Here is a 25,461-nt window from a genome sequence, read left to right as displayed (position 1 = left end):
TTTTTTTTTTTTTTTTTTATGTCCACAGAAATAATGAGATACAGACAGGAAATAATTTAAACTAGTAACAACCGAAGTCAAAGCTCTTTTTAAAAACATAGAGGGCCATGAGAAAAAAATTAGAGTAAGTACTCAGTACCATTACTGTGTAAGAATTAAGTGGATACATAAATTAATTAAGCTTGTGAAACCCAAATCCTCCTAGATTTTCCAGAATCTGTGTAACTGTTTCTGATTCATCACTGCATGTGGGTCATTCTTATATTCAGCTTTCTTTGGCACCAAATTTGTCCAGTTCTACACCTTGTTTAAGTAATATATACAACTTCTAATTATAGCAGTTGAAAATACTATTATCACTGATATTATTTTACTAATTCTGGTTCCCAGCACCTTCAGTTTTATTTCTCAACTATATTGCATTAACTGTTGTATAAGCAGACAGGAAAGAATACTTTTCAGTGGAGAAGTGCATTGAACATAATTGGTAACAATGCACATTGAAGTGACTGCTGCAAATACCAGTGGGTGTGGGGGCTGAGAGACCAAAGAGAAAAAAACAACAAAACAGCTATATTTATACTGGTTACTCATCTGCACTGCCTCGTGCTTCTTTATAATCTGAATGTTCTTGAAAATACAAATTCACGTTCATTTCCAGTGGCCTTCTACCTACCAGCTATCAGAGGTGACTGATTTACTGCAGGAAACAGAGAACATGAAACAGATACTGATCCAAATCTCATGCTTGTTACATCCATTTCAACTTGATTTCTTCTTTTGCACATAACAGCACTTTCATGATATGAAGTGTTGTTTATGGTTTTATTTTTGAAATATGTATGTGAAATGGAAACAAACTCAAAACAAAAATATTTTAAAGGAATGACTCCTGACAAAACAAACAAAACCAAACCTAAGCCTGAACTATTCTGTTATTTTTATCTGACATGCTCACGACACAATTGATCAAAAACAAGACAACCAAGGAAATTCAGTTCCAGTGGTGGATATCTTTAATATTATTTTTTTTTACTTTTCTAGATGACAGAATTCTCTGTCTTTCTTTCCTTGTAGAAATAACATGTTGTGAATTAAAATGTGAAGAAAATTACAGTCTAAATGAAGAATTTGACTAGGTATATTTATCAAATATTAAAATCCATTGAAATATCAGGCAGAAATAACCATACATATCTATCATTTATCTCTACTTCAATATTACTTTTAATTATTATACTCTACTAGCACCCATCTTGTGATTCATACTTTCCAAGCATAAGGGAACAATTTCCCTATCAGGAGGAGAGATGGATAAGGAATGGGACAAAATGTGTATTATACTGACTGAAAAATATTAAACATGAAGGTTAGAGGAGATCATCTATGATCTCTGGAACTTCTCCTTTTCTGCCATTGTTTTCAGCACACTTATAAATAAATAACCTCCTGCCATAATCAACAGTTATTTATGAATATCATCTTCAAACCAAACTTCACCAATTAGAATAAATGCTGCGAAGGACCCATAAATTGAAAAATTCAGTGATTTGATGGACATATTGGATGTGAAAATAAATACTTTCTGGAAGCTTTACTACAGTTCATTCAGTCTGGAAGGTCAGGAAGGCTAAGCTTCTTAGGAATAACTGGGACAACCATCTGTTACAGAAGTCAACTGTCCATTTATTTTGTTGGAAGAACTCTTTAGGTATTTTTGCCAATGATACAACAGAAGCAAGTAGGAATTTGCCTATTCTGAAGCTGGTGTGATTTAGTACTTTAACATAATGACCTTTGATATTGGAGTAAAAAATAAAGGCTGTTAACTTGTTAATCACTTCATGTTTGAAAACAGCTGCAGGCACCATGAAGGACAAGGTTAGAATCTAAAACAATTTTGACAAATTGGAAGAGTAGCCTGAAAAAATGGATATGATTATGATTCAGTAAAGATAAACATTAAGTTTTACACCAGATAGAAATGATACCTGAACAGAGAATGAATTGCATCTGGCTAAAGATCCGGCAGGCCTAGGAATCATGGAGTGAATGTATCAAAAATCTTGATATCATGCTGATATGTAAAAATATCTGCACTTAAGTGATATAACAATCCTCTTTTTAGAATCTGAAAAGAATGTTGTGATAGAACTCTGTAACACAAGATTGAGTTAAAGGAAAACAAAAAGCAAGAATAATCAGAGACCTAAACAATATGATTTCTGAAGAAAATCCAAAGAAGCTCAGTTATCTAGTTGAGTAAAGAAGTCATGACAGCAAACTTTAAATATATGGAAGGTTAGTTTCCAAGATTATAATGATGAACTGTCTTGTCATTTTCACTTTAGCTAGAATAAGAAGTGATAGGTTTAATTTGCAAAGTGATTGGAGATTTGGAAATGCATTATAGCACAGAGAATATTTAAATTGCAAAAAAAATCTCTGGGGAAGTTTTGTGGTCCCAGCCACCGAATGATTTCAAGAACAAGTTAGGTGACCTTCTGAAGCACAGCAAGAAGTTGGCTACTCTTGTCTTTCTGGTGATTAGATGATTTCTTGATTTCTTTTCAAACCCTACTTTCTGTTATTCTGTCTTCAGCCAATGTATTCTCACATATGGTACTTCTATATCATGGTTGTTTGTAAAATGTATTGATACAGACTGCAGTTCTTAGGTTTTGAAGTGTAGATATGTCAGTGGAACCAGCAGAATAGAACCTGACAAATTTTGTCTTCAGTCTCATTGGTATCTGGAGACTGATGGGAAAGTGCAGAGGGGAAGAAAACTGTGACAAATGTGCAAACAGACTCCATAGCTCTAGGAAGGAAATCTGGTATAGCTTATGGATCCTAACTCTCCTTTTAGATAATATAATTATTGTTTTCCTAAGGTAATACGCATACAGGCTACTGTATACCTGCCTCTAGCTTATTAGTTAGAATATATATGTGTGTGGAAGGAGAAGGAATGTATTTGCTCAGATGTGGGAATGAGGAGCAACAAGATGTTCATGTGACAGTGAAATATATGATTCTGTTTGTGCCATTTTATATGATCCATTTGCATAAAATCTACTGAATAAAAGCATAACTCTTGAATATATCTGTTTAATCTATTCCGGTCTTTATTCACAAGCTCCAGGGAGCTTATTCTCTTGAAGATGCAACTGTCAAGAAATTTTCCAAGAAGTTTTTCTCATGAAAAAAGGAAAATCCACCAGATATAGAATTTCTGAAATTATTTAATGGAAAATCTAAGTTACCATAACTTTACTTTAGGCCCTGGATTAGTATTTCTTTTCTTTGTTTGCTTTTAACTCAGAAAGAGATAGAGGAAGTACAACAGACAAAAAGGAAAAGGAAGCAAAAGGAGGGGAAAGGAAGGGAAAGGAAGGGAATCAGATGTGATGGACTTGACCTGTTAGCACTTAGGTCAATGTCTACACTTACGTCATATGCTGAGAAATAGGAATGCCCAAGGTTTTTTATATTTGCTTCACTTTTGTTTCACCAAGACTCTCAAAAGAAAATAATTAGTAGTTCAGATGTGTAATAAATTTGTACTTATTTTTCATCTGTTTTTTTTTTTTTTTTTTTTTTTTTAAATCCAAGATAGTAGAAAACCAACACTATTTTACTTTTATTTTACTTATATTCATTCTGTTCTCATACTTTGCATTTCTCTAGGCTCTCTCCTGTCTACCTTTCTTTGTATTTTGGTTCAGTGATTTATCTTGTATTTAATTAACCTTATTCTAATTCCTCATTCTACTGAAGCCCCAGATGACGAGAAGTCCACTCCTGTTCTGATTTAAGTACGTGCTAGCAGTCATATTGACTTCAGTGGTGAGAGATCAAATCCCCTATGGCTCCCCAGCACCAGAGTTACACTTTGATCCATTTCTTACTAATAATACACAACTACTCCCACTGCAACAAAATTAAAGGTAAATCAACCCACATAGAATGTGGTAAGATGCCATTTGAAGCTTACTTCTTATATGTCACAGCTGAGTGGAATAATGAACAAAACCAATAACAGTGTTTTGGTTGTGTTGTAGCTATCAGATTAAAAGGATGCAGAATATCAATGACTATTTACAAGATAGAAAGACTGCATGCCTATTCCCATTTCATTTCATTACAAGAGCTGAAAAACATTACACATTTTTTGCATTCTGCCTGTACACTGGAAAACAAAATGTGAAAGACCGAAGGAAAAGGCAGGTGATATATATATAAATCTTTTCATCATAAGATTAAACTTCACTATTTTTCCAGCTTTTCAGAGATACAAAGCATTCTAGTGCATTTGAAAAACTGTGTTGAAAAGCTGCATTAAACAGTGAAAGTATATGAGGATACTGGAAAGCACTAACCTCAGATTGACTTAATCAGATGTGACTCACTGAGGCCCTCTCTTCAAAGAGAGATGATGGGATTGTCATTTACATTATTCATTAAAGAATTTCTGGGATTACACCTCTGTGTGTGGTCAGAATGCATCTCAGACATGAAAGCCTGAAAGACAATTGTCTACACAGAAGCTAGTCACTCTGGACTTTTATGAGCATTAGATCATTATTTTTGTAATAGGCATCTGATTCTAAGATGTAGAAGATAGGTCATGGGTTTTGGAACTATTTTTCCTTGACTACAAGGTAACATTTAGATGCTTGGAATGAGGGAACACTGAGCTCAGATGCTTGGAAATTATTTCCATTTCTCATTACGTTTCCTTCTTGCCCCAAGCCAATGCAAGGAAACTGTGTGCTGGTTCTGAGTCCATCTGGTGGATACACAGGTATGGCTGGCCCTACACACACCACGCTTTGACTGAGGGCTTTGTGATACTTAGACCTTCCTGCAACAGCCACCCAACTATAGGGTTTTTTTGTTGTTGTTTTGGGGTTTTTTGTTTTGTTTTGTTCTGTTTTGTTTATCCAGTGTAAGAACAACCTTTTCCTGTATGTATTAAACATTGAGAGCTTTCAGTAATATCACATTGTAAATTTACATTATGTGAACATACAAAAAAGCAAGTACACTAGCTGAATTACTACGTAATTAGGACAAGAGAGAGCCAAGGTATCTCCTAGCTCTAAGAAAACCCCCAATAACAAAACTCCATTTTTTTTTTAAGAGGTAACACTTTTGGTGCCACATCTAATCTTTGGTCTGAGAAATACCAATAAATCTATTTCAGACTTCTATTTCTGCCACAGGAAATCTTATTTGTTCCACTGACCCTTGGCTTTTTCTCCATTTGTTGAGCTACAACAATACAGCAGGTGAGATCTGACTTTCCTCCTGTCCCAATATGCAAAGCTTTTCCTCTTTTTAACACTCTCCAAGTACATCTTCAATAAATGTCAGGAACTGATGAGCAGTAGAACAATTTGCTCTCTTCCAGATCTTGTGCAAGTAGAAGAGCAAAAACTTGTCTAGCAGGCTTGTGGGATATGCCTTTTTTCCCAAGATGCTCTTGTGAAGTACAGCATGCTCTGATGATACCAGATTCAAATTAAAATAAACTCCCTTCTCTCTCAGATGAAGTTAGTTCTTAGTGTGATATTTGCCTCACCAAAAGTCTCTAAGTATCTCTTAACCCTGATGCCATTCAACTGCCTTAACTGTTTTCTCAGATAGCAGAACAGAAATGATGGAAAATGAACCAGCCAACAGAAGGAAAAACAGCTTACAATCAGACATTTTACAGACAGATATTTTTGCACAATGTCTTGTGAAGAAAGTGGCACCCATGTGCACATCATGTATTTTCCAGAGTGAAATCCAAAGATCAAGGAAAGCTCTTCTGGAAATCAGAAATGAAAGTGCTGCATCTTAGTGCTATGTAAGAAGTGACTTCCATCTTATCCTTTCCAGACAGGCCTTTCTGACTGCTCATTCAACAGTTTTCCTTAAGAGCTCACTCTCACTGGAATATAAGATCCCTCACATTTCAGAAGCTGGTGTTATAATATCCTTTCATTCAAAATAGGAGGATTTTGTCAATGCCATATTGTATTTTACTTCAAAAAAAACCAGAAAACGAGCTTTAATTTTTATTGATATTGCCTAAATGGAATCTTTTCTTCAGGGCAAGTACTGAAATTGTTTTTCTATCAAAAGTTTGATAGAATTAACTTTTAACTGAAGAACACATATGATAGTTTCTATAGAATTAATGCATTCTGAGCAGCTCTTTCAATAAATCTTTAAAGAGATATTACAAATCCCATCAGCCTGTTAGGTTACTTGTCACTCTAGTTTATAACCTCAGTGTGTTGGACTTGTAGCTGTCAATAGCAAGTAATGTTCATGCTTACAACTATTATAACTATTAATTAATAATTAGCCCTTCCATATGGCCATGAAGCTGTTAGGAAGTGCTATGGGATTTTTTCCACTTTTTACCTGTTAAGTTCCTGAACTCATGGAGTGTGCTGAGTCCTAGACATTGCTTCCTGATCCCAAAGACCCTTGCCACCTGCAGAAATCCCAGGATTTTTGTCACAAATCCTTTCCCTCAAGTGAGAGGTTTTTGTGTGATTATTGGGATAAATGAGGCACACGGAATAAAAGTAATTAACTATGTTGTTTTTGTTTTTTTTTCCCGGGGCTATACTGATAGTCAGTTGACATTTCTAAAATATTTCTTCACTGTAAAGTCCTTTCCTGCTTGCTCCCTGTCACTTGATTCAGTGAGGCTAAAAATAAAAAGAAAGTTACAGAGGGAATGACAAACTATTCTTGTTCAATATTTGTAAAAATGTCAGTCTTTAAAGTTTATTTGTTAAAGGAATGGTACCCTCTCCAGCTGCACAATGTTGGAGCAGTGACTGAAAAGCTTCCTGGAATAAAAGCTTGCACCCAGACCTCTCCTTGTGCTTTACCAGACCAAGACTGTTGGACAGAGCATATTAAAGAGAGTGAGTATGAATGAACCTTTCAAACAAGAAAAATCAGGATCAGAAACAAATCTAAAAGTAAACCTACTCTCTACATAAGACTGATTCAATAGGTTCTGTTATACTTTCTCTTGATGCAACTGTACATAATAAATCACTTGCACAATCTGATACAATAATCTCTGTTTACTTGTACATAAATACATTTATTTGCTTTGTAAGGAACAGGCTGATTAGGTACAGATCTGCTTGAGCTTAATCATAAGCTTTTAAAAAATATTTGTTAATAATTATTATTTTATTCTGAATACCATTTGCTTATTTTCCTATTCAATACACCAAAGTTTCACTTTGCCATGTAACCTCTGTCTTTTAAATGCTTAGGGTCCATCAGAGCCCTAAGCTTTGATCATCATTTGGTAATGAGAGGCTGAATGACTTGAAGCTGGAATAGAAGTGAAGGAAAAAGGGCAAAAGAAACCAAACAATTTGCCTGTTGGAATAATGAGAATAAATGGAATAGTGGGAATGAAAAGCCATTGATTCCAGGCAATCCTGGACAGAGAACCCACTGGGAATGTCAAGTACTACATATCAAGGAGAGATCCTGTCTCAAAAGAAGAGATATTGTTCAAAGCAATGGAAGCTCAACCACTGTAGAGTGGGAGAAACAGAAACATAAACAGGTGGAAGAATGTTTTCCTTAAATATCCTGTCTAACACTTCTTTTCATGAAGGTATGAGCAAATTACTCTTTTGCAACATAGCCATTTAACAGTGTTCTGTAGCAATGAAGAAAACATAGAGCAACCATAGACTGGAAGTGGCAAGTTTAAGTCAGACCACTCCTTGTGGTCTGACACCACAAGTTCTACCACTGCAGTAGCTAAGAACCAAGATAGGTCCTCTGCAATCTGAATCCAGGAAATGTTGAAGAACATTTGTTTTTTCATCTGACTATACTCATGCTAGAATAACACTCAGCCACTAGTGGACAAAAACTGACTGAGCTTTTCTCATCCATTTGATACTGCTGAAACATAGACCACCTGAAGCTGTTGCAGTTCATGAAGCTTGGCTTCAGACTTTGTCTTTATTTTCCTAACTACGTTTTCTTTATATGTACACATCAAGTGTGGATTATAAATAACTACTTAAAAATTCATATTGATAAATTCATTTAGCAGTTCTAACCTTTTGCAATTAATTTGTTAAACATGTCATAAAATATTGTCATGTTTAAATAGTTTTAATTTTAACACAAAATATTCAGGGATGTAACAAGTGCCTAAATTAACAGAAACTGAGAAACAGATTAGTATATCAGTAGAATACATGAATTCTAATGTGACTTAAATTTAAATGTAAATGAGCTAAAAGCTATTAATAAGGCACTCAGATGTACTAGGAAGGAAAAATATGTCAAAGAAACCTTGATCAAGAGGCATTCTATACTATTTGTAGTCCAGAACTTTGTAATTATTTACAAAAGACTAGAGAAAAATAGAATTACTGCTTTCTGGTTGTAAGAAGAAATGAGAATACAATAGATGAGATACTGTCATATTGAAAGGTCATAATGATTCAATTTCCACATACTTTGGTGGCATACCATTCTGCATGAGAGCATAGACACACACAACTCCATTATCTTTGGTTCACATATCACATCCATTTCTAATGTCACCTTGCTGACATCTGACATAACTTTGATTTCATTATCTTTACGTCACTTCTGTATGTATGTGTACTACCAATCATGCCCCAAAGACTACCATAATTCTTTCAGCTATTCCTCTGCCAAATCTCTTGCTTGTGATTCAACCACATTTCAGCTTCACTGCTGAGAAGACATCATCTGTCTAATCCCAGCTACTTGGAAGATGACATCTCATTACCTCATCCCTACAACAGAAATAAGAGCATTTTTCCTTCAGCTTCATTAATTTCATGTGTACTCCTGGACTCTTTTCCATGTTAAATCTATTACTGCTATATGTCAAGTTTGTGAAACCCAATCTGCTTCAGCAGAACCAGATGTTAAAACACCCTCTCTAAACAGCTTTCTCCTGACTGTGCTCTAGGGTTGTCTCTCAGCTTTGCTACTTGAGTTTTGCCCGGAGACAGCTTTTCCTTATCCCTTATTCATGGCTTAAACCCTGAAGTGTGTGGTCAAAATTTCCCTTATCTTTACTCCTTCATTCTCCAGACAGCAGAAGTTATTAGTTCAGTGCCTTTGCTCTATGTACTTGAAGGCATAACCATGAAGGCAAGTAGTAATAGCTGAGAAGTGTGTTTAATAGGACAGCTGTTGCTTTTGAGAGAAATGGATCCAAGGACACAAGGAAGATGACAAGCCCCAATTGCAAATACCTAAAACCTAATATTTTCACTGAAGTAATTTTTTCCAGAATTTTTAGTTTTGACTTGAGAACTTCTGCTGACAGAATAAAACTGTGTACATTCTACTCACTGTCTCTTTATAGCACACAGTTTTTGCACTGTTTGGTGTTTACAGATGATCCAGAGGCGGCCTATACATTTAACATAATATATATAGGGATGTTTTATAGTTACTTGGAAAGAAATTACTTGCAGCTAAGCTTATAAAATTCTTCTAAATAAATCTAATTGCAAGAAATTTAGAAGAGGACTGTCTCCAGTGTCTGATCTTCACTTATGCCTGCCATGGATTAAATGAGGAAAATATACACTCTCTATACACAGCCTCATACATTAGATCTCCTTCCTCTTTTGTACTTGGAAGATTCCAGGCTTTTCTGTCATTTTTTGTTTCTGCATGTCAGAGTCCTTCTCCACTTCTACATTAATCTTTCAGAATTTCCACAGTACTTCTCAGGTTTTTCTGTCTCAGCTGTTCACATTTGATATATTGAGACTGAAGTGTTGCTAATTTGGGCAAATGTTGTTGTTGTTGTTGTTTTGTTCTGTTTTCTCCAGAACTCTACATGTGATTCCTTTCTGTACCCAGACTTCAAGAGAGATGTATGTTTTGAGGGGGATATGAATGGAGCAGTGATGCAGAAGGTTATAGTAAGAGCTGCTAGTAAATGCCAAAGCTTCTACTTACTTGATTTGGACTTTTTCTACGTTATTCCTCATACGAGTGAATGCAGTAAAGATTAGTTTCTGGGTAAATCAATTACTTAAGATCTCTTCAACTTCTTCAGAGAAAGGTGGTCCTCTTGTTTGAATCAATGTGATCTAGTCTGATTTGACATGATCTAATTCCACGCATTATGTTAAGTATTTGAGCATCTGCAGTCCATTTATCACATAGAAGTGATCTTGCTCAGTGTGACAGCATTGCACTGAGTGATACAATTTACATGACCACAGTAGAAATGCACCTTTCTTTCTTGTTGCAGGAGGTTGAGACAGAAGTAGAAAAATTAAATAAATAGTGTTTGAAAAACAATGAAACAATGGTCTGGTTGTAAATTGTTGGGACAACTGCACTGGGCAACTGAACTGATGACCTGGAAAATAAGTTCAAACTAATAAACATTCATCTTTAAGTATACTGGAAGTACAGCAACAAAATTTAAAAGAAAATATGATGCATCATAAAACCAAGGAGACTAATTTTGAACTTTTTCTAGATAGGACAACACTGTGTTGTAACCATGAGAAACCTAATGAGGAAATGCGTTGCCAGCATTTACAAAATGTATATCTGTTAGAATGAGGCTTCTTGCATCTAAACTGCCACATAAACTTTAGTCTGGTTTTCAGGGTTCAATACTTTTATTGAGATTGCAGTTTTTCCCTATCAATGTCAGAAATATGTAAAAGCATTTATGATAACTAAAAGAGGAATGAATAATATATGACCTTAGAAGGGATATTGCTCTGTTCTGTCAACCTGGGAGTCTATGATGGCAAACTAATGAATGTTGAATTATTCTGTGTTGCATACAAATGTCATTGCATTTTCAGGAAAGGTAAGGTATAAGAAAATGAATGGAAAGACCCAGGTATATACTACACAGTGGATTCTCTGCTAATGTTGATTGAGCTTTCTTATATTGGCATTGCTCCAGTTTTACCTTAACTCCAGCAAAGTACATTGTGTTCTGGCCCACTAGGATCCTGTCCAGTCCAAAAGCTGCATACATATTGCTAGAGTTCTCCTGACTTCAAAAAATTTTACTGTGTACTGTTCTACTTAAAAAACCTAAATTTTCTTCCTGGAGTTGTTTATGTTTTTTGCTGTTGTTGTTGTTTTGTTTTGTTTTTCTGAAGTTTCATTGCTGTTGCTCTTGATTGATTTTGTTTTGAACTACTATTTCTGTTTGCCATCTTTCATTAACATAAGAGGCTACTTCATGAGTTTCCAGACGTTACATAGCAGGCAGATACTTTCAATCATAGTCATTAACTTTCTGGCTGTTGAATAGAAAAAATGACTGGACTTTTCAAAGCACATAATTTTTTTGATTTAATTATTTTTGTTAGAATCATAGATTCATAGAACAGTCTGGGTTGAAGAGAAACGCAATGATTGTCTAGTTTCAACTCCCCTGCTATGTGAAGGGTTACCAGACAGTAGATCAGGATGCCCAGAGCCACACCCAGCCTACCCTCAAATGCCTCCAGGGATGGAGCATCCACAGTCACCTTAGGTAACCTGAAAACTTACTTGCTTTTCCCATTCAATGAATTCATAGCAACAAGATATTTTCTACAGTGCATGTGGAAAAACATTGAGAATAAGAAATAAGGTAATTTATGGAAAAATAAATAAATAAACAAATAAAATATTGGTGGTATTGAAACTGTATACAGCTGCATTTATGCCAATAGAGTCAGGACAGTGTGATAAAAAGTAGGTCCTGAAAGGTCAAAATCAAATTATCTTATTTAGATTTATAACATATTAAAGCTGTATAGGAAAAAATGAAACCCAAATGAGGCAGAGAACCAACATAAAAATCAAGCTCCGTATTTCAAAATTGTTTCTCCACAAAATCTTACATAATAGGTAGGTTCACAGTATTTATCCTGATAGATGATTTCACTGTGAACTTTCTACTGCAGTGTTCTTCTCCCATCTTAGAAAATGCTGGAGTTACTGTATGCACAAGCAGAGTAAAATCACTGCTGCGGTAAAAATTTAATTTGGAATATAATAGTATCAGTGACTAATGTGAAAAAGAAAAACCTAAGAAAGCTAAACATGGAACAGTATAATTAAATAATTTCTACATCTTGATTTTATATTCTAATGCATTTTATTTTTCTTGCTTGACAATCAAGTGCTGCTTTTCTTTTAAACTTTTAAACTGCTATGGTTTTTTTTGTTTTTTTTTTTTAATAACAGAAGAGGAATGTGACTCTCCTGCAGGGATTCAGAGGGGAAACAAAGACTGACAACACCATTCAGTCTATTCTGGTGACCTAGGGAATACGTATTCAAGCTGAAGAGTGGTTTACAGTATTCAATGAAAAAAAAAGAGGCTTGGGAGAGTAGAAAATGGAAGAGAGAGGAATTCTGGCAAGGTAGTCAAGAGGCAGAAAAGAAGAGAGAGGAAACGAAAAAATTGTTCATTCTTTTTCAGAGTAACAAAAGGCAAGCACTGGAGCAGCAAGTGTGAGACCTCCTTTGTTAAAATTCAAATAGATCTGCAAGGATCAAGACTGGAGAAGCAGGACTTTAGTGCATATAGTATTGACTGCAGAAGTATGAATGCAGAAGGGCTTGTGGATGGAAAATACACTTCTGATTTCAAAACTCATTTCTAGTGTGGTACAAATCCCCAAATTAACTTGTAAAATATCTATTTTTCTCACACTTGCAAAGAGTTCCCAATTAATATGGAATTATAACTGATTTAAATAATTATTTATTTGTACCTTTAAATAAACAGAGTATTAATTTCAGGCACTTCTTAAATAATAAAGGCAAATTAAGGTTTTTATGATTTAATTACCCCATTGCATAGAAATGATATTATTTCAATAAGTATTTTGCATGTCTTTTTAAAATAATTATTTTGTGCGTATTATTTCTTCTGTGACTCTGCAAGAAAAGTCCTTATGGAAATTTTCCCCCTTAATTTTTTTTTTTTTTTTTCAAGGAATTTAAAAGTCAGGCAAAGGTTTTGTAAATTTTTATCTGCATACATGTATAAAAACAAAACAAATTATTAATAATTTCTCTATGATTAATAGCATTTGATGAAGTTTCATTTTTGCAAGCAGGTTAAAGATGGCTCAGAAATTTGCTGATCCAGTAAATTCTAGCTGCAAGATGTCAATAGACTAACAAATTCAGTGTCTGGGTTATTAAAGATAGGCACTTCTAAATAAACTTCGGTTAAGACTCTTTCAGTTCAAAGTCTACTGTGCCAATTTAGCTGAATAAAGTGATAAGTATCTCCTGTTATTCAGAACTCTGGTTCTCTAGGGTTACTAAGCCCTATATTATCAGTAGAGAAAAATAATTGCAGTACATCATCCTAGAAATAAGGTTCTTCTATTCTTGTATGAGATTGAAAGTAGTGTCTTGCAGCTGCCAGATACAGATATTTACTGCAGCTGAGCCCTGATACAATGTCAGAATGAAACCCAAGCATGTATCATCCCTTCCTGTGCTTTTCTTTGGAAAACATCTCCGGAGCATGGGCTGAGAGAAGGACAGCATCTCTTTAAAGGTCCCCTGTCTACCACATTCAGGGGCAGCTTTTGAAGGAAGACATCCTGGCAGGAATACAAATGGTATATGCAGTTTGATCTGTGTGGAAGGAGACCACAGTCAGGATATTTATCCGAGCCTATCAAGTCCTATTTACTCTTAATTCAGTACTTGTTACTTGGTCTTATATCTTGTCATGTCTATTCTCATCATCATGCACTGGTCACAGATCCGTGCTTGGGCTGAGCAAAAACACAGACAGGAGAGTCAAAATATTATCATGAACAGTAACTGGATTTTGAGACTATGGTAATACGAATGGAAGTGCATTATATTTTACCAAGACTTTATGAAGATAATAGAATCTCATTACACTACCTTTAGGAAAAGTCAGCTTTAATTTTCAGATTCTTGAATAGGCAGATATTTTATCTCAAGTTTTTATTCTGTAATCAACATGATTCAATTCATCTCATTCAAGCAAAATTTTCTTGCCTTAGCCCAAGTCTGCATGTTTATAAGCGATTCCTTTAACCACCTGTTATCTCTCCCTCTGCAGTTAAAGCTGTGTACATTTATAAATTAATCTTCAAGAAAAAATAAGACTAAGTCTATTTCCGTAGGGTCTTTATCTACAGTGATTGATGATTTACAGCTTCTAATATCTACATTTGGCTTTATTTTCAAACTAAACTTCTCAAAACAGAAGGTCCTCACCATCAAAACAACAATTGGATTTTCTCTTACAGATTCTACCAATGGATGACTTAACCAGCACTCATCCCCGTTTTCCTTCCCTGCCACCTCTTTTTAGCTGAAAATTGCATCAAAATGAATACTGAAAACTTGCAGTTCTTTAAAAGACAGTGCGAGATGCCTGAAATGATTAGGATAGAATTGGAAATAAATGCAAGAACCCGACACAAATCTGTAACAGAGGGAATGGATGTACCCAGCTCTTATCAAAAGGTGTCAGTGTTGCCCCTGGCCTTTCCTTTGCAGCAAGGCTGAAAAAAAATAATAAAAAAGAAAGCCCGTGGGTCATTCATGAAGTCTACTTTTCCTCTACTAAAATGCCTCTCAACAACTGTGCTACAATAATTCTGAAAATATTTCTAGCTACTGGTTGGTCTCTGAGAGATTTATAGCACTGCTATTTCCCACGGTAGAAGAAGTTGCGGATGTTGATGGGGATGAGAAGGATGGATTTCTTTCCAAAATGCTGAATAAGCTTTTTATACCGCTGACATTTGAGCTGCCAGAGCATAAAAGCTCTTTGAGCTTGGTTCAACTATTTTTTATTTGGACAATATTAACCATGCACATATACAATTTTTAAGTTATAGGTGTTGAAAATTGGTTATGTCTGCCCCACAACAAATTCTGAAAGTGCTCCAAAGTGCATTTCAACTAAAATTTTCTACTTCATGTGCTTTTCTCCGAATCCTTCTGACATTTCTATATTTGGCTCAGTGAAATGGGAACAGTGATTTTTTTTTTTTAAAAAAAAGATCATTCTAAAACCAGTACAATGTACAAAATGCAAGCTGGAGAGAACTTTGAGAAAAGGTCCTCCAAGACAGTGAGACACTGCAGCTCTGTTGAACAAGAAGAAAAGGTCTGGGAACTCAGTAACACCTCACTGAAAACTCTCAGCAGTAAAACAGTTCTGTTACTAGTTCTTTCCTTACCCTTGATTTTAACATTCTGTGATAGATATTTATTTCTGGTAACATAACTTCTGTTTCCATTGTACTTTGTCAAGTCTACCAACCTCCACATTTAAACTTTTTTTACTTTTTTTTTTTTTTAATTATGTAAACGAGGCAAAATACTAAGAAGCATTAGGTGGATTTGCTGTTGACATCACCCTTCAACTAGCAAGATGTGTTATGTTTGGCTGGTATTTTTAATGATTAGATGAGAAATTACAATAAATACTTGAACCCAGTAATGCTGACTACTGCTTATGAATAAAGTTTATTTTATTTTATTTTATTTTATTTTATTTTATTTTATTTTATTTTATTTTATTTTATTTTATTTAGGAAACAAATGTAGATAAAGGAATTTATTATATAAGCATTTTGACTTTGGATGTCTCCTTTTCTTGATCAGATTTTTTCTAAAACTTAGAAGACTTTTCAGTGAATAGCATGTTAAACATTGGGATTTTCTGATTATGATTTGCATGTTTCCCATTAAAAATCTTATTCTGTTGGCACTGAAGTATCTGGAAAACTTCCCATCAGCTTCTATGATTGTAAAGCAAATCCCAAATGTTTCTAATATGATAGATTAATGAATATACTTTTACATTTTTGACCTTAGAAAAGTAATCACCTAAGAAAATGGTCCTAAAGCCACCTGTCATAAAGGAAAAACAAACAAAAAAACAAACAAAACCAAAAAACCCAAACCATAGATTTAGTTTTAGGCATAGTAGTATATTACTGTTTTATTCTCTGTCTCTTAAAGCAAGTATCATCTGGTGCATCAGTGACTTCATTAATTGTATTTAGCTAACAGCATTATGCAGTGCACAGACTGAGACAAAGAACTTTTCTTTCACTGTTTACGCCTTAAAGCAAAAGATGTGATTATATTTCTGCTTATTTCACATATCAAAAACTATATTTATGCATAACACCATTTAGCACATTTAAACCTACTGGCTAGAAAAATTGACTCCTGTTCCACACCAACACACAGAGGCTGACTCTGGGCAGACTGAGGTCTTTCCATGTTTTTCTTCCAGTTCGGTGAAGGGAATGTTGCTTTCTTCATTCAGGCAGATGGTTCCCCAGGAAAAGGAAACAGCACTTGAACTACTTTTTATCTGCATACAATTCTGCTCATCTGGAAGAACTTCAATGGAAGGGCTCCTTGCAGGAGGCAAGTTTCACTGATAAAAGAAAAAGAACAAACACACAGTTTCATACCGTCTTTGCATAATCTTGGACCTCAAACATGAAATCTTCTCAAAACTTCCTGCATGCTGTCATAGGGAGTGCTGACCTTACCAGCTTGCTAATGTCTGCAGCTCTTGCAGTCAGGGTAAGCTCCAAGCAAAATAGTTCATGGATTTTCAGCATTGGTGATAAAATTTAGTTTTGTTGTCCGTTATGTGGAACCAATGTTGCCATTCAGCTAGAAGAGAAGTCATGGATGGGACAGAGAGGTGTGATGGCTTCTGCTTCAGGAAAAAGATAGGGGGGTTCAATGTCTTTGGTCCAAAACCTAGGTTTGATACAGCACAACAGGTTAACCCACTCTCTATCCCTCTGTAGTTCCCTCTATAATACCCTTCACTCCCCACGGTTCAGCCCATATCAACTATGCCCAAACACATAACCTTGGCTAAGGTGGATGAGGAATCGTGGAGTAGAAGAACTGTGAAATGGTATATAAAGAATAGCTGCAAGGATAAAAAAACAAAACTGGAGGCAGAATTGCTGAAATGGGGTAGGTCACAGATTAAGGATTCAAGGCAAAAAATAAAATAAAATAAAATAAAATAAAATAAAATAAAATAAAATAAAATAAAATAAAATAAAATAAAATAAATAAATATATATATATAACATATATATATAAAATATTACAAGAAGAAAAACCAAGGGTTTGGAAGATCACAACTGAGCAACACTTGACTCAAAGGAACAGCAAGGAAGGGCCAGTCACATCCCCTCACAAGGCTCTGTCTGAACTTCAGAGATATTAGCAGTGAACCTATTAATGATGAAACTAAAGAATGAATTCTTAATCCTAGCCTCTATTTGATGTAGTGCTCATAAATGATAATTTCATAAATAAGTGCTTTGTACTTCCTAGTGTACCTGCTTATATGGTATGTTTATGTAGGCTCCTGCACAAAGTTACTCAAGGGGGAAAGGTTACAAAGGAAACCTTTCAGCTGTAGTTGTCTGTGTGCCACATACACAACTTTTTCCCCTGGCATGATCATCAGCTAGCTCAGCTTTCCAGGAGGCTCTTGTAGGCAAAACAGATTATGGGACCAAGTGTTGCTACCATTAGCATTTTGCTGCCCTCGACAGAATTTGGCTTTGATTATACCTTACCAGAATCTTCTTGTTAATCTTGCAAGTCTGCATGTTGCTGGCAATAACATGGCTGGTTATCACAGACTAGCAGGTTTCATTTGCATCTGCCAACAGAACTGTCCAGGAGACAGTACAAGCATAACTGCTTTGCAAGATTTGTATATACTGTTCAAGTAATTTTCTGAGTACGGGTGATCTCAGTGTAGGTAGGCAGTGAGCTAAGGAAGCTCCTGCAAGCTCTACCTGCATACAAAGCCTGCTGTGTTATGCAGCTTTTCTGTCTCAGATATCTCAAGTACATATTTAGCACAACTATTCTTGGATGGTAGACTAAAATGGCTCCTGTTTGAACAAGGCTGCCATTTTATTGTGATTCTAATAATCAAATATAACACTAAACAGTCTTTTTTTTTTTTTTTTTTTTTTTTTTTTTTTTTTTTTTTTACATAATATCTGTGTGAAGGGCTACTTCCCATGCTATCTGCAAGGTTACTGGTTACAGTCCTACCATATTTGGGATGCTATTCTTACATAATTAGCACCTTCAGCAGATGGTACTTCAGAAAATGATTTTAGTTTTAGTTATCGCTTATAATGGTCCTCCATAAATTACTGATAATCAAGGTATATGTACTAAGTGACTAGTAACTTTCAGAGGATTTTTTCTTATTTTCCCATCAACATGGTGAAATAAATCTATGTAGCAGTAAAAATTGTTTACCACTGCTTAAAAAGCACACAAATTGATTGACACTAGACTGATTTTTGCACATTCTTATTATTTTAACTCCACTGGAGTACACAGCAGAAGACAAGCAGGAGAATACATTTTTCTAGGAATTCTGGTGCCTGCTGTTTTTGGAATTGACTATGTCTCTGTGAACTTAATCAATTTAACTCTGAAGAAGTGCCACTAAAAAGGATGAATACAGCAACACAGTTGTGCAAGAAAACATTTCCTCTCCATTTGCAGCCTTGAACTTTATAGCAAAAAGCATCTCAACAAAAATATATCAAAAATGCAAAAACAAAACAAAACTATCAATAAATAAACCCAAAGGGAGAGCAGTGAAAACTAAAGATCTGAAGCTAGAATGCAGCAGATTTATTTATATATTTATTTTTAAGTTAACCTGAATACTGTTGATTACCGCAATGGAAAAGTACTTGAGAGAAAAAAATTGAGTCATGACTTCCTCCCTTGAGTTCCCACACTCTCGCTGTCGAGCAGAACTATAATTGCACTTTATTGAACATGTGGTCAGGCTAATCAGGAATAAAAGAGTCCTGAGTGAGACTTTGCCCTTTGCAAACCAGCCCACAAATTGTTTTAGAACAGCTTTCTAATATATTAGGAAAGGGGAAACTATTTGAAGATAATTTGATTTTAATATGCATTAACTACCAGCACAAATACTTAAGGGAGGAAATGTTCTTTTTTCTGAAAAAGCATTTCTACTTAATCAGCAATGAGAAGCCAGAGGAAAATGAAATAAAAAAAGACAGTGAGGAAAGGAAAAGAGAAAATGAAAAAGAAAACTTCCGTTTAGAGTCTGTTCCTGATGCTCAATAGTTCTCAGTGTTCCAAGCTGGCTATATAATACTGTTGGTGGTTCTACTGAAATACCCAGGGTGTCTCACTGAAATTAACATCCAGTGTTCTGGATATATATATATGTATATATATATAATAAAAAAATAAAAATGGAGAGAAATTCAAGAAAGACTGTTGGGAAGGAGTTAAAAACGATTAATTTAAGGGATAATTCTTTGTAACTCCTTCCACTTAAGTTCTTGCCTCAGTAGTTTCAAAGATGGAATTTTTAAACTGCAAAAGGTAAAATGTTTTAGCCACTAACTCACTAAAAAATAAAAGTTAAAAAGAGTTGTCTAAATGGAATGGAAAGATCAGATTATTTTCTTAATCACATTTCTGCCTTTCTGAATCAAAATGAGTTACAGTCAGTTTGTATTTCTCTCTCTTTTACAGTTATTTGAAATTCTAAATATGAATTATATTTTCAATTAAACACAGTAATAGCTTTATTTAGAAGAAAAAGGAAAAGTAAAAACTTTACCTTTGCCTTTCCCTTCCAAGCATTTAATGGCCTTCTGTGTCCTCTGTTATGGAAAGGTATGATAACTTTCCTATATTACCTGTCTGTAAAGGTTGTGATCAGCGTCTGTGAAGCTTATGGATTTGTCTTTGATTTTTTCTCAATAATGCTGTCAAACCTCTTGCTGAGGAATCCTAATGCTAGACGTTGAGTCAAAGATATAGTACAACTTCTGTGAATAACATGACCTGAGTGGAGGAGATCTGAATAGAGGTGGTCAATATGATTGTGATCTCGTTCACAGGAATTTAAACCACACTCCTGTAGCTCTTGTTCTTGGAAATAATTCTAACTGCTTGACAGAGGGAAGATTAAGGGCTTTCAATAGGCTTTTTAGACAGCTGCAGTACTAAGACTTTTCAAGGTATGGACATATCATACCCTGAATTTGCATAGCTTTTGTAATTATTACTCATTGATATATAATTTTTTAAACTTCCTTTGTAGCCGCATTGAAAAGATTTTCTGCTTTTCAGATAGCATCCCCTCCTTCCAGGAGTTCATGGACAAAATCCTTGTCAGTAGTAGGTTGATTAGAATATTAATTATTTTCTAGTTGTATGATGTTTTGTCTTGTTTTCTTCACTAACCAATGAATTCCACATTTCCTCCTGACCTTATCTTAAATTCACTATAGTTATTTACATAATGGTATCTTGTATTAGAGTGTCTACCAAGGTGCATTATAAAGGAACTTCCAGGTATGTGTGTGTGCATGGGTGTGTGATAGGCATGCTTAAATGAGTAATATTAATTTGTAGCAGCACATCACAAATAACTATTACAGATAACTATCTCAGATAACATGCAGATAACTATTGCAAGTACTATTAGAAAAAGTATATTTTTGTTCTACACAATAGTTTAAGATTGTAAAAAAACTTCCATATCTTCACAAGTTCACTTACTTGCAATCGACATTTCTACAGTGGAGAATGATCACATATGCACAGAATTCAAGAGTTAACTCTACCAGAGAGTTTACATAAATATCTCAAAAATCAACTTTGACTGCTAAAGATAATGATATATATGAATTCATTCTTAGAACACAATCAGACGTCTTTCAAAAATAAGGGCTGGTGTCTAGACATTTTGCTTTCCATTTACTGTACCACTTGAGGGGTTTTTGCGTATGTGAGACGACTGTACACATCTCAAGTTTAATTTACTTAATCATTCAAATAAATACTTCTATATTATCCTCACTACTTCCTGTCATTCCTATTATTTGTTCCTCATTAATGCAAAAATATATTCTCTTTCCCATGAGTTGTGCTTAGACTCCATAGCCTCTGTCATTTTAAACTAGAACTATACAACCTAAAATTTGATATCTGGTCAGATCCCTGATCCTCCTGCTGCTGTTTATGAAATATATTGTCATTGGACTTCAGTAGTTTGCCTGAGATAGGAATTTTCTTGTAGGATAAACAACTCCTTCCTTAGATAAAACTTTAATTGTGTGCTACAATGGAAATCTGTCAAGTCCCATTCTACATCAACCAAGTCTTCCATGACCTTTGATTAGCCTTGTGTTACCCTCCAGCTAAATGGGTTAGTAGCTATTAAAGCTGAAACACACATTCTACCTCACATAATGAAAGAGTACTTAATATTTATTCAGCTATGAACAGCTTTTAAAGCTAGTGTATAAAGATATCTAATCCACAGTGATCTTCCCTCTTAGGAAAATATCATATCAAGCAGTAGTAAAAATAAGGTATTTATTTGATTATAATACTTAAAATTAAGATTCAGTGGATCCTACTTCATCTCACAAATTGCTTTTCCTTCAGCAATCTACCTATTGCTTATAACACTATTAAGAGGAAGTTCAGAGGTGCAGAGGTGCACTCATCAAGGACAAAATTTTCATTTTAGATATATCTTGTTTCCTCAGATTTCAGTTTAGGTCTTCCAAAATGCTATTTTCCTTTGTACCTTCAAACATCCTCTAGTGAAAAGAAATGTGAATATCACTAAATGAAAGAATTTCATAGTCCCAATTTGTGGAGGAAGGTTACTATTCTGATATTCCCTTCTTAGCATAAATTGTTGAAACTTCTTTCCTTTAAAGAAAAATGTGTAGAAACATAAGTATAAATAGAGGTAGTACAGGTACTAGAGCATCTGGCCAAAGTCACATGAAAAGTTTGTGTAAGTTCAGCATCTTGTCTCTGCTAGAGGTCAGCAATATAAACCTGGGGAATAATAATGAAGAACTGCAAACATATGAGGAAATCTCTTCTCCCATGCACACTGTCCAGCCTTCAGCAATCTGTGGCTCTGGGATGCCCTTAAATAGCAGTATGAGAGAAATCTAAAAGTATGCTGATGCAACCCAGGCAGTTTTTCTCATCCCTGGACGACGTATCTCTTCCTGCTACCACCGAACAGGAAGACATTGCTCATTTTTTCCTAATTTAGGGAGATACCAGACTTTACTGTTCTCTCTTCTTCCACAGAATCACAGAATTGTAGGAGTTGGAAGGAACCTCTGTAGAACATCCAGTGCAACCGACCTGCTAAAGCAAGTTTCCTAGATTAGTCTGCACAGAAAAGTGTACAGACACTTGCTGAATATCTCCAGAGAAGGAGACAGCCTTGATGGGCAGCCTGTTCCAGTGCTCTGTCACTCTCAAAGTAAACAAGATCTTCCTTATTTTCATATGTAAGTTTTTATTTTCTAGCTTGTGTCCATTGCTCTTTGTTCTGTTGCTGGGCACCGCCAAAAAGAGTCTGACACCATCCACTTGATACTAGCCCTTTAGATATTTGTAAGCACTGATAAGATCGTCTCACAGTCTTCTCTTTTCCAGGTTGAACAGTGTGTTAGATGCTCTAGGTCCCTAGCCTAGTGGCTCTCCGCTGGCCTCTCTCCAGTACTTCCCTGTCTTTCTTGAAACTATGAAGCCCAGTACTGGACACAGAGCTTCAGATATGGCCTCACCAGGGCAGAGCAGAGAGGGAGGATCACCACCCTCAACTTGCTGGCCACAGTCTTTAATGCACCCCAGGACACCACTGGCCTTCTTGGCCTTAAGAGCACACTGCTGGCTCATGCCCAACCTGTTGTTCCACCAGGACCCTCAGGTCCTTCACTGTAAGGCTCCTTTCCAGCAGGTTGTCCCCTAATCTGTATTGATGCATGCAGTTATTCCTCTCCACACTTGCTCTTGTTTAACTTTGTAAGATCCCTCTCTGTCCAATTCTCCCACCTGTTCAGGTCTCCTGAATGGCAGTACAGCCCACTGGTGTGTGAGCCACTCCTTACAGCTACGTATCAACAACAAACTTGCTGAGGGTGCACCCTATCCCTTCATTCAGGTCAGTGATGATAATGTCAAATGAGTCTGGATCCAGTACTAACCTCTGAGGTATACCAAAAGCTAGAAGGCCTCCAATTAATCTCTGTGTCATAAATCACAGTCCTCTGAGACCTGCCAGTCAGACAGTTCTCAATGACTCTCAGTGCCCACTCATCTATCCCACACTTACTGATGAGGATGTTATGGGACATTTTGTCTAAAACCTTGCTGAAGTACTACTTTGAACAGAGCTGGTGAGTTGCACTTACTCTCTATGCTGGGAATGCACTCTGTACTGCATTTCCTTGGCAAATCCTCCACCAAAATCAGGCACCTGAAAGCTGACCACTTCCCACAGCTGTTGTTATGTTAAAAGAAAGTGAGGTTTCACAATACTTGCATTTAAATGATGATAAGTCTAGAGGCATCTGAAATCAATGATGCTTCCTCTGGAAAATCTCCATATGAATGTTCCCTATTAACTTCTGATATGCTTAGAGAAGATAAATCCATAGCAGCTACACACCCAACTTGCATTGGCTCTCTCCTGAGATCTGAAATGGGGTTACTTTATTTTTACCTCTAGAACTTGCTCTAATCAAGAAGCCAAAAATTCAATTTCATGTTTAACATCATGGCCTAAAATGATGTGTCCAGCTGCATTACTATTTACTGTGAATAAGTAAATTCAAGTTGAACTCTGAAAATGTTCTTACCTGTATCACCTGCATCCCACGTATATGCTCGGGATATAACCTTTTTGAGTCCTTCCATCTAAACCTATTCTGCTATCTAAGGGTTCATGTAACACTTATTGTACCAGACAGAAATAATGATCACAGTGTTTTATGGTTAGGATGTCCACTGAAGAGAATGTATGCATAAGGTTACAGGTCCTTGTTGTCACAATTATGTATGACAACAGAAAATAGTTAACCTCCACTCAGTTCTTTACTGTCCTCAATATTTTTACTCAGTGGTTTGACAGCTCTGCAAAGTGATATTCATAGTATTTTCCTGACACCAATTAATTTCTACTTGGTGGTTTCATCTCGCATCTTCATGTCACTCTTCAGTACTCAAATTTCTGGTATGTTAAACACTTCATTCTGATTTAGCTGGGTTGCATATAATAATGCCTGCATTTTCTGTATTGGCCTTTCCCTCAGATAACAGAAGCACGTTTCTTTTTACTGTTTTGGTGCTCTGTTGATCTTAAATTCTCTGAGATATGGATTACTTTAAGGTCAAATGTAAAAATTTGTTCTGCTGCTGTAAATATCTTCCATTGTGAGTGTTAGACTGAGTTTGTGATACAAGTGTACATTTTTTGATATAGATATATCTCCTGTCTCTACAGTTTTTTTCTTTGTAAGAGAATACAAATAAAATATACCTGAGTTCTCCTCAGAGACTGAGAATAGAATGGTCTTTATTTTAGAATACTTCAAATTAAACTATGACTTACAATTTTCAGGTTACCTGTATAACCACCTTTGCCTTATATTCCACATTTAACTGCTTTGTTTTTGATTCGTTAACCCTACAGCGTGTTTTGAACCCAGCTATGTCATATATCATACTAGAGTTTTCTAGAGGTAATAAGCTATAAAACTGAATAGAGCTGGTTTTAGAGCTTGTAATAAGAGTCTTAAAGGAAAAGGAGACAATAATTATCATTAGTCAAGAATGTTCGTGTTGAATCAAAGAAGTGGAGAATACTCCCAAAAGTTGATCCTTTGTTACATTTGGTTTGTACTGGGTATTTTATTCTTAAGCCTATGCTGTTCTTCATTTTTCTCTGCTGTCTTGTTCTGTCCTTCCCAGTTACATTTCAAATGATCTTTGCCTCTAGAGAAAATGGTTTTAGTCCTGTCTTTTCTTATACTTATGTGTTCTTAATGATGAGGAGAAGTCTCGTGTTCTACAGACTTACTGGACAACTCGGTTTCACTAGGATAATGATGTCAAGTGCTTTTTAGCATCTCTGTTGTGAGTTTATGCCCTCTTGCTTGCTTTTTTCAACTCCTGATTTCTACTCATATTTCTGATTTCAAAGCTTATCTGATAAATCTGTGGAGATGTTTGAGTTTACATATAAGAAAATGGGACCATAAGAGGGCTTGTATGAACTATTCAGTCTGATAGTTTGTGGTGTCTCTGTTGTATCGGTTTTCTTTTCCCCTGAAGTTTCTGTGTAGAATTTTAGCCACTGTCTGAAATGATCAAATGTAGACATCTATAAGCTATATACCTCCATCTGAGCTAGTCATTTTAGACTTCTCTTTTAGTTAATGAAGAGAAAGAAGAATTTTTATGCTACTTGTAATCTTATTTCTTTTAGACAGCTACTGGAAGATGAGGTGCATGGTACTACAGAAGTTCTTATTTGTCTTT

Source organism: Excalfactoria chinensis, chromosome 1 (assembly GCF_039878825.1).
Source record: "Excalfactoria chinensis isolate bCotChi1 chromosome 1, bCotChi1.hap2, whole genome shotgun sequence".
NCBI lineage: Eukaryota > Metazoa > Chordata > Aves > Galliformes > Phasianidae > Excalfactoria > Excalfactoria chinensis.
Note: the sequence above shows the minus strand (reverse complement) of the source record.